The sequence below is a fragment of the Nipponia nippon genome, unplaced genomic scaffold (assembly GCF_047370975.1).
Source record: "Nipponia nippon isolate SJK-2023a ecotype South Korea unplaced genomic scaffold, ASM4737097v1 scaffold_14, whole genome shotgun sequence".
NCBI classification, from domain to species: domain Eukaryota; kingdom Metazoa; phylum Chordata; class Aves; order Pelecaniformes; family Threskiornithidae; genus Nipponia; species Nipponia nippon.
Window position 1 is genome coordinate 670967 of NW_028262330.1, and position 10425 is coordinate 681391.

General features: G+C 48.3%; 1 long non-coding RNA gene across 1 annotated transcript in view; it reads left to right on the plus strand.

The window, feature by feature from the left end:
* LOC148056380 (uncharacterized) overlaps positions 1-7217 on the plus strand; it is a 174388-nt gene extending 167171 nt beyond the window's left edge. Inside the window, exon 4 of the long non-coding RNA XR_015703130.1 lies at positions 7153-7217. This is a non-coding gene — a long non-coding RNA (uncharacterized LOC148056380). The remainder of the gene's footprint in view (positions 1-7152) is intronic.
* Positions 7218-10425: the final 3208 nt, after the last annotated feature.

The following is a 10425-nucleotide window of genomic DNA, read 5'->3' on the forward strand; positions in this document are numbered from 1 at the left end:
GCAGAGGCGATTTCTTCTGCAAGGGCTTTTGTACAACGGGAAACTCTGTGAATCCTCCTGTATTTATCACTTTTCCCTTGTTTCGTATGGCACGATGCAAGGAATACCTTTAGCCCTGCACTGTGTGGGTCTCCTCCCCTTTCCCCCACCCCAGGCGACCCTGGTGGCAGTGAGCAGACTCTCCCAAAGGTGCCTGAGAGTGCTGCTCGGGGCAGGTTGCTGGGATTTTGCTCTTCTCTCAAGCTCTGGAGGACTCATCTGCATCATCCGTTGCTGCCTTGGCAGACTGAGCAGATGCTTTTGTAACCAACCTCATGTTTCTCAGGGCTGGGGCAAGTCAAAATCTTGGGAATGTTTCCATCTCCCTGCTTAGGATGTGGGAACAAGAGAAGAAGAGCAACGATGCCGCCTCCCTCTTGCAATAGTCCTTTTCTCATTTTATTTACCTGGGCAGTGCAGGGCAGGTTGTAGGAAGTACCATGCTGTGATGCAGCCTGGACGGAGTGGGTGTTTGTTAAGATGGATGGGGCTTTCCATGAACAACAAGGGCCCTGTTTTCAAACTCAGGCCATATTTAAATCTGCAGGCTCAGTGCAGTGGAAAACAAGCTCCTCCTTGAGCTGCAGCTTGCCACAGGCATTGGAATTTCCTTGGTTGGTGCCAGAGCCTGGCAAAGCAGCCTGGTCACGGCTGCCACCATGGGAGAGGCGAGAGCTGGTGGGGAATGTCAACATGTCGTGAGAGCATGAGCAAGGATTCACATCAGACCTTTACACTTGTTTTATCCTAGAAAATACTAGAGATCCTATTTATACAGCCTTTTCTGTGTTATTTTTAGTTCAGCTCCTAAAGAAGCGTGGCTTAGGTGATTGCACTCCTTGTACTTGGCTGAGACTGGTTGTCAAGCCTAACCTACTAACTTCTCAGCTCAGTGCTCTGCTTCAGTGGCATGTGATTGAAGGAGTAAAATCTCAGTGATTTTAACTACACATTTCATAAAAGTTGGTGAGCAGGTAAAGGAAAGAGACTTTAATGGTAAAAGACCCCACTGAGAAGGGCTGCAGCATGGGTTCTGGCAGTACAAAACATCAGAGAAGCCACCTGGGAAAAGAGATCTTAAACGCAGGCAGAAAATAGTCACATTATGAAATATTAGGCACTAGAGATCTATTCCTGACTAAGGTTTCTCTAACTGCAGTGTCTGAGGTCTGTGATAGGGTGATCTCACAAGCTTTTCCTGTGGTCAGGACATTCACCTTCTGGATTCTTTAGTGTCTGCTAAGGGGTTGAACCCACAGTCTGCCTTGGATAAAATGCCAGGCAGTGAGATGTGATGCACAGCAAATCAGGCTTCGTTAGTCCTCCTGTTCGCAGAATTACTTTCCTATGCCAGTGGGATAATAGGTGTTCAGCTAGTGACGACCACCTTGGTGCCCATCTTGGCCAGTCTTCTTCAAGCACAGCCCTCTGCCCTGTGATCCAGATGTGACTTGATAACACATGGTGAGACAGCCCTGGGACTTCTGGAGGGGTTGTAAAGCCAACAGTGAGGAGAGCAAAAGAAGCTGGCATGACTTTTAGTGTCCTGGAGCAGCAAGGAAAGTGTTGGCTGATTTACTGCTCAGCAGTTTGGCTTTGTATGCTTTGAAACCACCTTCCCCCTTGTTCTGTTCGTTTCTTCAAAAGAAAACTAGACCAAACACTGGGAAGGTACCAAGCTGCCGTAATCCCAAGAGTGTCGGCAGCATCAGTGGGTTGAGTTTTACTGGAAAGCTGGATTTTTTTTCTTCGTCAGACTTTCTGTGCTAGAAAGCGGGGTAGCCAGACAAATATTTATTCACTGACTCCGTCCTCTTCGCTGTGCAGCAGGGATTGTGTGGTTTCGATTTCAGTGTATTTTGGGAATATGCCTTTCCCATTGGCACCCTGCAGCAGCATCCTGAAGCTGAGAGGTCGTGAACAGCTGAGCTGCTCTTTTGCATGGAGCTAAATGCGAAGTGCCAGAGGGGGAATCGCCGCAGTTGGCTGGAAAGGTCCCCTGGAGCAGCCAGGCTGTAGTGGCAGGATTATTGCTCCCAGGTGGAAGAAGTAACAAAGGAAAATATTGCGGAGTTTTAAAGAATTGAGACTCCAAATTGCCCACTTTCTGCAAGAGGAGCGTTCCTGTTGCTCACAGTCTGGATCTGGTCTCAGAGCACAGGGTAAGTTACAGCATTGCTGCTATAACCTGGCCTTTCCACCTGCATGCATGGCAGACGTGCAGCAGAACTGCCCATCATCATCATCTTCTCTTGCCCAAGTTGCATATGTTCCCTTCCCGCCCAATGCCAGGGGCATATTTTTGCAGTGACAGCTAAGGGATTGGGTATGTGGTGTTTGCTGGAATCTGCTTGGGATGGAACTGCCCTGAAGGAAGCACAAAAGCAACACGGCATCAGTGTCCCTCAGGCAAGGATGTTCAGCATGGCCTCCTGTGGCACCATTGGTTCCCTGCAAGGCTTCCTTGTCCCCTGGGGTCAGCATGGAAATATCATCCTCGTTCCTCACCAAAATGTCTTTGCCAGCATCAAGGTGATTAGCCAGAGGCTCCTGGTCAGACTCATTTTCTCCTTGTCTACCCGTGCCTTGGGGTTTTCCAAAGCCCCAGGGCTAAACCTTCCTTTGGGCTGTGGTATCTTCTTGGTGCAATAAATACCATCAAAAGAGAGGAGAAGCGTGTTTGGCAAAAGGCTCTGGCTGCTCCTGCTCTCGGGTGATGCTGCAAACACAGCAGGCTGCGTCGCGTCCTCACGGCGCTCCACGGGATGGGCGGTTTTTGCAAGGGGGAGGAAGAGACTCTGGCTCTTCTGCCTGATGATGCCAAGAGATATCAGATCTCCTCGCACAGCTGCGGTTTGTATAATCCCTCTGATGCTTCCTCCTACCTGCAGCTTCTTCCCACTGGCTTTTAATGAGCGAAGGCGACAGTAAACTTACGTAATGAAGGGCAAAGTCTAATTAAAGCTTGATCTTTACTTTGCAAGACTCTGTTTTGTGGCTGTGAACCCGATGCCAGGCTACGCCTCGCTCTGCCTCATCTGCTTGTCCTTGCAATGAGATGCTGCCTCAGGAGGCCTTGAGCAGCTTAAGGAAGATTATGATCTTAATTCTTCAGAGAATGATCTTCTGATCTCCTTCCCTCCCTGCCAGTCAGCAGCAGCTCCGCAGCCCCACATCTCAGCTTTCTGCCTCTGAGTGGAGATGACAGCTGAGATGTGCTGGCAGGGGAGATGAGAAATCCCTGGTTTGAGATGCACGTGAGGAACGAGAAGAAGTCATCCCAAAATCCGAAGGTCCTCGGGTGCCGCGTGGTGCTGCTGACCCACAGCCACAAGTCGGAGGAGGTGGAGGACAGTGCAACTTTGCCATCCCAGCAGGATGCCAGCCTGGCTGAGTTACCCCCCTCCACCAGCCTGGTGATTAACCCATCCTGCTCCTCCTTTTTTCGGAGGTGCCTTACATATTAAGGACAAGCAGAGAGATCAGGCCTTCAGCCAAGAAATGAGCTGCTGGGATTGCAGATGCGGGCTGAAAGTGTCATTCCTCCCACATGCACCGGCTCTGTCTGGTGGCATCTGAACTCTGCAGAGCTCAAAGGGGCAAAATTGCTGCATATGGAATAGGAAAATAGCTGATATTGTGGAGACAGGGGAGCGCAAATCAATGACAAGGATTTTGATGGAAAAATGTAGCTAGAAGAAGTCATAATGAGTAAATGCAGCATGAAGTGCTCTGTAGGAAGACCACAGTGCATGGCTGGGACGCTGCCGTTCATCTCCCTGGACGTGTGCTGGCTGGCTTTGGTCAGTGGCTCTCCCCAGCGCTTTCTGTGTCTTTTCATCTCCTGTCTTGCAGATGTCTCGCCCTGACTGTAAAGGGCCTTATTTTAACATCTCGTGTCTGTGCAGGAATGAGGGGAAAATGGCACAGGCAGCTATACGAAACAGGTAACGCTTTTCAAATGATGTTTTCATGCTGAGCTCATCAGAAGTGCAGATGAACCTGGCGTGCAAACCCTGCTCTCCCTGGCCTATGAACAGTGATTTGGATATGGGCAGCAGGAGCCCATCTCCAAGAGATTTTTCCCTTTTGTTTCTGAGCTGCAAACCAGCATACTGGTATCTACATAATCCTGCTGCGGATCCAGAGAGGTTTGGGGTTGAGAAGGGCGGAGGGCTGTGATGATATTTAAAACTGCCCCCAGCCGCTCGGAGGACGTGGCCATCATTCTTGTGTCCTGGCAGCTTGCTGGGTCCTCGCCGTGAACCCAAAGCAAAATAAATAGGCTGCATACCCCATCCTTCTCCTGCTTGGATCACAACTTTTGATTTTGTCATAAAGCTGCTTGACTTGATTGAGAGCGCCATAATAATGATACTTACTGAGGAGGTTTTATCCAGCAATCTGAAATTGAGGTCCAACGATCCCCATTAATGAGCCTTTTATTGCGCCCATCTGGCAAGCAGCGCTGGAGCACGTTCCCGTTGCTGCTGGCTGAGGCTCGTCCCTTACCTCGGTGGCACATCGCTGCACCTCGTTTACCCCGGCACAGCTCTGCAGGGCCTTAGACACCAAAAACCTCTGAAGCTTGGGTTCTGCATGACCTGCGCACGTGTCTCTGTCTCCCTTTGCAGAGCTCTGCGCAGGAGGCAGATTACAAGGTGGAAATTACTCTCAGAACTTACCCAGGGAAGGACACTGGGTGTTACTGCCCTTTGCGCTAGCTGGATTAATAATGACATTTAAAAAAGACAAGAAAAAAAAAATCTCGTGGCAGCTGGTAACTTGCAGATGTCCTCGCTCTCCTGACAAGCTGGCAGAGCCTTTGGCAGCAGCAAGGCTGAGGTTTAATTTGGAGGCTACTTTGCTGGATTTTTGAGACCCGTATAAATCTCCTCTGTTTTGTAAAGTATCCAGGGCTTTTATGTGTCACTGCTGCTAGTCCTCTCGACTCCCCAGGGACTGCATGCAAGGAAAGTATGTCCTGTTCAGCAATTCTGTATTTATTCCTTTAATCCTTCACCACGGTGGGGGTGGCATCTCAGTGTGCATCACCTCACTGCGGACATGGGTGCCACCATGGCACGGTCCCCTGCGCCATCGGGGACCGAGTACCCAAAATACAAGTGCGAGGAGTAGCAAGGTGGATGGCAAGCAAAGAGATGGGTGCTGCTGCGAGCTGGCGGGGGGGACAGCTGTCGGCAGTCGAGCTAATAGACTTGTGAGTGCTGCTGAGATGAAAGAGCAAACAAAGAGAAAAAAAGCAAAGGGAGGCAGGAACGGCTTTTCTTTGCTGCACGTGTTGTTTGACTGGCGGCTGAAGGAGGTGATGGAGATGGTTTGTGTCCCCCTGCAGCGCCTCGGGTGCAGTGAAATGGGGGCTGCGAGTCCCCTGTTCAGCCATGGCAGCTCCGGCAAACGCTGATGCAGCGGCATGGCATGTCCATCCGTCTGGGCTATTTTCTGAGCTCATCCCTGTGGCACTGGAGGGTTCCCATGGTATCTGGGCGAGGGAACAGCTTTTACACTTTCACTGTCCTTGGAATTTTGTTGATTATGAGTCATTTGCAAAAAAAGCCCAAAACATGCTTGTGCTGTGAGTGGTTTTCTGAGAGCAGCCGGCTCCTTGGGCACTGCCGCCCGCTGCCCTCCCAGCTCTCTTCTCTGTTTCTCCTATGGCTGCTGGGCCTAAACCAGAGCTGGGTGAAGTCCATGGAGAGGCTCCTTGTCTACGAGGTTTGAATCAGCCCCTTTGCAAAGAAAGCTCTGGGCCATACTGAGGCATCACGGTTGCCTGACTGGCAATCGCTGGGCTCTTGCACAGGGTCAGGCAGCCAGAGCAAATGCTTTGCTAAATGCCCATTTTCACTCCTCTGGTTGCGTTCAGGTTTCTTTCCCCACCCTGTCCCTGGGGGACTGCAGGGTAAACCCCAGCTCGCACCCTTTAGGATCCGGGTTCTCCCACAGCCCGGGATGCAGGCGGCAGGGAGGACACCATCGAGCAGAGGGTAACACAGAGGCTGTCTAGGTACTTCAGCTGCTGGTACACATGAAAGCCTTCCAGTTCCCTGCTGAACACAGGACACAACGACTATAATGTGCAGCATTCTCAGATGACCGTGCTTCTGGCTGGCATCTTTGCTCAGACATGCAATGTACCTGCCACCGTGACAGCCTGACGGCCATGTGGCATTATAATAGGATTTGCTTCATGTCTATAAACTGTTATCCTAAATATCATCTCAAATCCTTTGATGCTCAGTGACAACCTGTCTCTTTAAATATTCCCCCCCCCCCCCGAATAAAGTGGCATGCTCTCAAATCATTGGGAATTCCACGTATCCTCCATATAATTGGATTATATTTTATATGTCTCCTAAAATAATGATATAGTTGCATCTTATTCTAACAATGAAGTGACTCAGAACAGAGCAGAGACTCACCATGGCTGTATTATAAGTAATGCTGCCAAGCTGGTTGGGATTATCAGCAAAAGAACTTGTTAACCTCTTGGAGAGCAGATGCTTAATTAGAGCTGGGTGACACAGATGGGTGCTTAATAAGGGGAAAACACACGTTTTGGTTTTCAAAAAGAGCTGGGACCAGTTGGTGTGGCTTTTACCACCTTATACCTAACTATTTGCCCAACTACTTTTCCCATACCCTCCAGTTAGGCTGGAGGGTACGGATTGCAATTCCATCAGGTAGGTCCAATTCCATCATCATCTTTGATGATGGATGTTAGTTAGATATTAGGTAAGATGAATGTCAAGTTGAGGTCATTTTGTGTTTCCGGAGGCCTGCTAATGTTTTGGGAATCACCTTCCCAAAGGCCTCATGCAAGGGCTTACGGTTGGGGCATGACAGAGTTGAAGAAAAGGGATCCCTGTGGAATGGGAAGTGGACACATTTGCAGACTAAACGAGAAGGGCGCTTTCTTTGATCTGGTTTGGCTTTTACTACAGAGAATGGTTACAAGAAGCAAAGCTATAATCTTGACAAAATCTGAGGTGCTTAGTGACAGAACTGGGGTGTTTACGTGATGCTGGGAGACAGGACTTGTGACGTTTCAGATACATAATCCGTATTTCTGCCTCTTCATGTTCATTTCAGGTCTCTAGTCTCAGGTTGCCTGCAGAGGGTGGAAGAAGTTTCTGGTGTTTAATCCTGGGGCCGCTAATGGTTGCATCTCCCTCGGCGAGGCATCCTCACTCCATTGTGCCCCCTGTGAGCACCCAGCACAGGGGTCCTCTAGCAGGGACATCTGTGTCCTGGTCTGCAGAAACCCATGATAATCCCATCTGGGGGGTATGGGGTGTGGTTGCTCTGCATCTCCAAAAAACAAACTCCTTTTCTTCTGGGTTGGCTCCAAATGGAAGTAGTAAAAATTCAAGGTTTAGCTATGGAAATGGTGATCCAACAGCACCTTCCAGGCACATGCTTAGGATCGTGATGTTTCAGCCATCCAGCAGGTCAAATGTTTTCCCCTATCCCTGCTCATGTGGAAGCTCATGGTGGCTTTGTGTGGCTGTTTGCACTGGGGCACCATTGAAGCACCCATGTGCTTTAGGTACTAAATTTGGATTCAGAGGACCCATGCTGGGACCGCAAGTTCCACCTGTATTCCTCAGTGGAAGGTGTGTGTCCCTGGGGGAACTCATGCCTCCTAAATTAGATGTCTTAAATAAATGGCATGAACAAGTAACTACAGAGAGAGTCCCTCTTCCGTGACATCTATCCTGGTTTATGTCAGGAAGCAGCAGATGGGTGAAACAAACAAATGAAGACTGATAGGATGAGAGGTGTGATGTGACAACAGGATGACAAAGTGTTTTGCAGGAGCAGCTGGCCACTGGCCCAGGCGTCCTGGAGGAGAGCAGAGGTAGCTCTGTCCCAGCCCAAATAACTTAGTTTCACCCCATTTTGGCTGGGACCTTCTTAGACCAACAAATTGCTCCTTTATTCCACTCTGCTTTGCTTAGAAACAGAGTAAAACTTTCTTCTTCTGCAGGTGCACAGTGTACTAAAATAAATGCTACCTGCAGTGGATGGGGGTAAATTTGTGCTTAAATCCTTCAAAAAGGTCTGCATAATCTAGGGCATATAATGTCAGCATTTTGGAAAATGTTAGCCTAGGCCTTCCTGCCTTTTATGGAATAACCTGACAAGCCTGATTATCTGTGCAAGTGTCTAAATTTATACTCAGACTTTGATTGAGAGGCAAGGAGTGACTTTTGGCTCTCTAGTGAGCAATCTGGAAATAAAGAAATAAAAACGTCAAAGCACTTTTATCTGTATGTGTTTCAAAACTAGGGCTTTAGGAATCACAAAAAAAAAAATCAAAACATGTTTTCAGGGGTTTGTAGTACAAATTACCCTATTAAAAAGTACCCTGCTTATAAAAGGAAAAAAACCATAACCGGTTTTCTGAGGGAAGAAGTGAGGAAAGTATTCAGCAGTGAGTGATCTTCAGTGAATACATTTTCTCTGGGCCATTGTAACTGCTGGAACTTATCAAAAGAAATGGTTATTTTGATCATAAATGTAGTGGGTGGCATGATTTTCTTGGCATTTATTTGGCTTTATGATGAACAAATTTTTCCCGTGGAAAAAAAACAAAACAAAAACCAAAAAACACACAAAACAGAAAGGTAGATAATTAGTGTGCAGTAGTTAATGGGTAATTTCAAAGTAAATTAGCAGAGCTCATACCTTCATTCTGAATGGTATTTGTATTAGCTGAATATATTTTCCCTTTTTGAAAATGAATTTTCCTGCCTAATTCTCACTTTGGTGAGGCATTCTTCCCAGTGAATGGGCAGATGATACCTGACTGGCCACTTTGGCTTTCCGAGTGCTCCTGTGTCGGTTATTTTGCAGAACAAAGCACTTGTTAACTGCTAACCAGACTAAGAGGGGATGCTCATTTTGCCCAGGGGCCGATGCTTTGCCAGCTTCATGTGCCTTTTCCTGCTGTAATCCACTGAGTGAGGTGGCTTTCCCTACCAAAACGATAATATAAATTTGTTGCTTAGTAAATCAGGGACATTTTGCAGAGCTAGATTTTGCAGATGAGTTTTGTTTCCTGTGGCTAATGCATGACATGGAGGGAATTCAGTTTTTATCTCCTTGACAAGCCCCATTATCTTATAGGCTTTAGGTCTGGAAAGACTGGTTTCTTTGATGGCCTTCAGATAAGGGTTGCTTTGCATCTGTATTCAGACCCATCCGTTTCTTTGGCAAGCACCAGAAGATGGGGATTTTACAGTCATTGTCCAACTGAAAGCCTGTGCTCTGGAGCTGATAGCTGGGGTCCCTCTCAGATACAACCCCCAACCAGGGACTGACTCCACGCATTGTTATGGACTTGCCTGGCATTGGGAACACAATGGCCCAAACGGGCCTCTTCACCCTGCAAGCTGCATGCTGAACTGCCCTTGGGGCTGTTGAAAGGCCTCGTTATCTTCAAACAGCCTGATTTCCTCTGCCCCATCGTTGCTCCCCCCATGGTACCTACAAGGACAAGCAGGCGGAAAACGGGTCATCAACTCCAGCACAGCCCAAGGGCTGGTAGCCTTTATGCTGTTGACTTTTCAGTGTATAAATAGCAGAACAATTGAGTTCGAGTTATTTTTATCTATCGCCCTTAATTACAGGAGAGTCTGGGAGAACAATAGGGTCTGGTCTCACTGGAGAAGTGGAAATTTCAGTAGCTCTCCCCGGGCTGACCCTGCTCAGATGGGCTTCTGGGCTCCTTGCGTCGGTGTTGTGACGGGAAAGGGGGGACTTTGGGGCATCTGTGCCAGGCAGTGCTGCGTAATGAAAGCTGTAATTGGCATTAAAATGCCTCCCAAGGTGGTACTGCTGGGCATTAAAAAGAATATTGTCTTTTGCATGGGAATGATTAAATCTTTGCTATTTATGTTTTTGTTCCTGGGTATCTTGGGTGGAGAAAGAATGAAACCTCTGTAGCAAATGCTGAATACTCTGGCATATAAGCCCTACCTATTTCCTATATTCGCTGGCAGTCCTGAGTGCTTAAAATCATAGATTTTCTTATCAGCCAAAGCCCAAATCATGCAAATATTATCACCAAGACACAGGAGACCTGCCTGAGCTGTGTGCACCAGAAATGAATCTGGACGGCCTGGTGCAGGGAGTCGCCCATGTAGCAGGACCCCCCGGGCACATTGCTGAAATCTGGTTTCTCTGAGTCACATCTCCGCTGGAGGACAACGCCTGCACCAGCTCCAGACCCTCCAGCCAGAAACCTCTCCTGGGAAGGACGATAGGTAAACTGCCTTTGAAAGGATACAGCCAGGGCCATCCACCCTCTCTGTAATCATTTTGTGGGGAGCTTTCTTGCTTGGGATGAGGGAGTCTGAG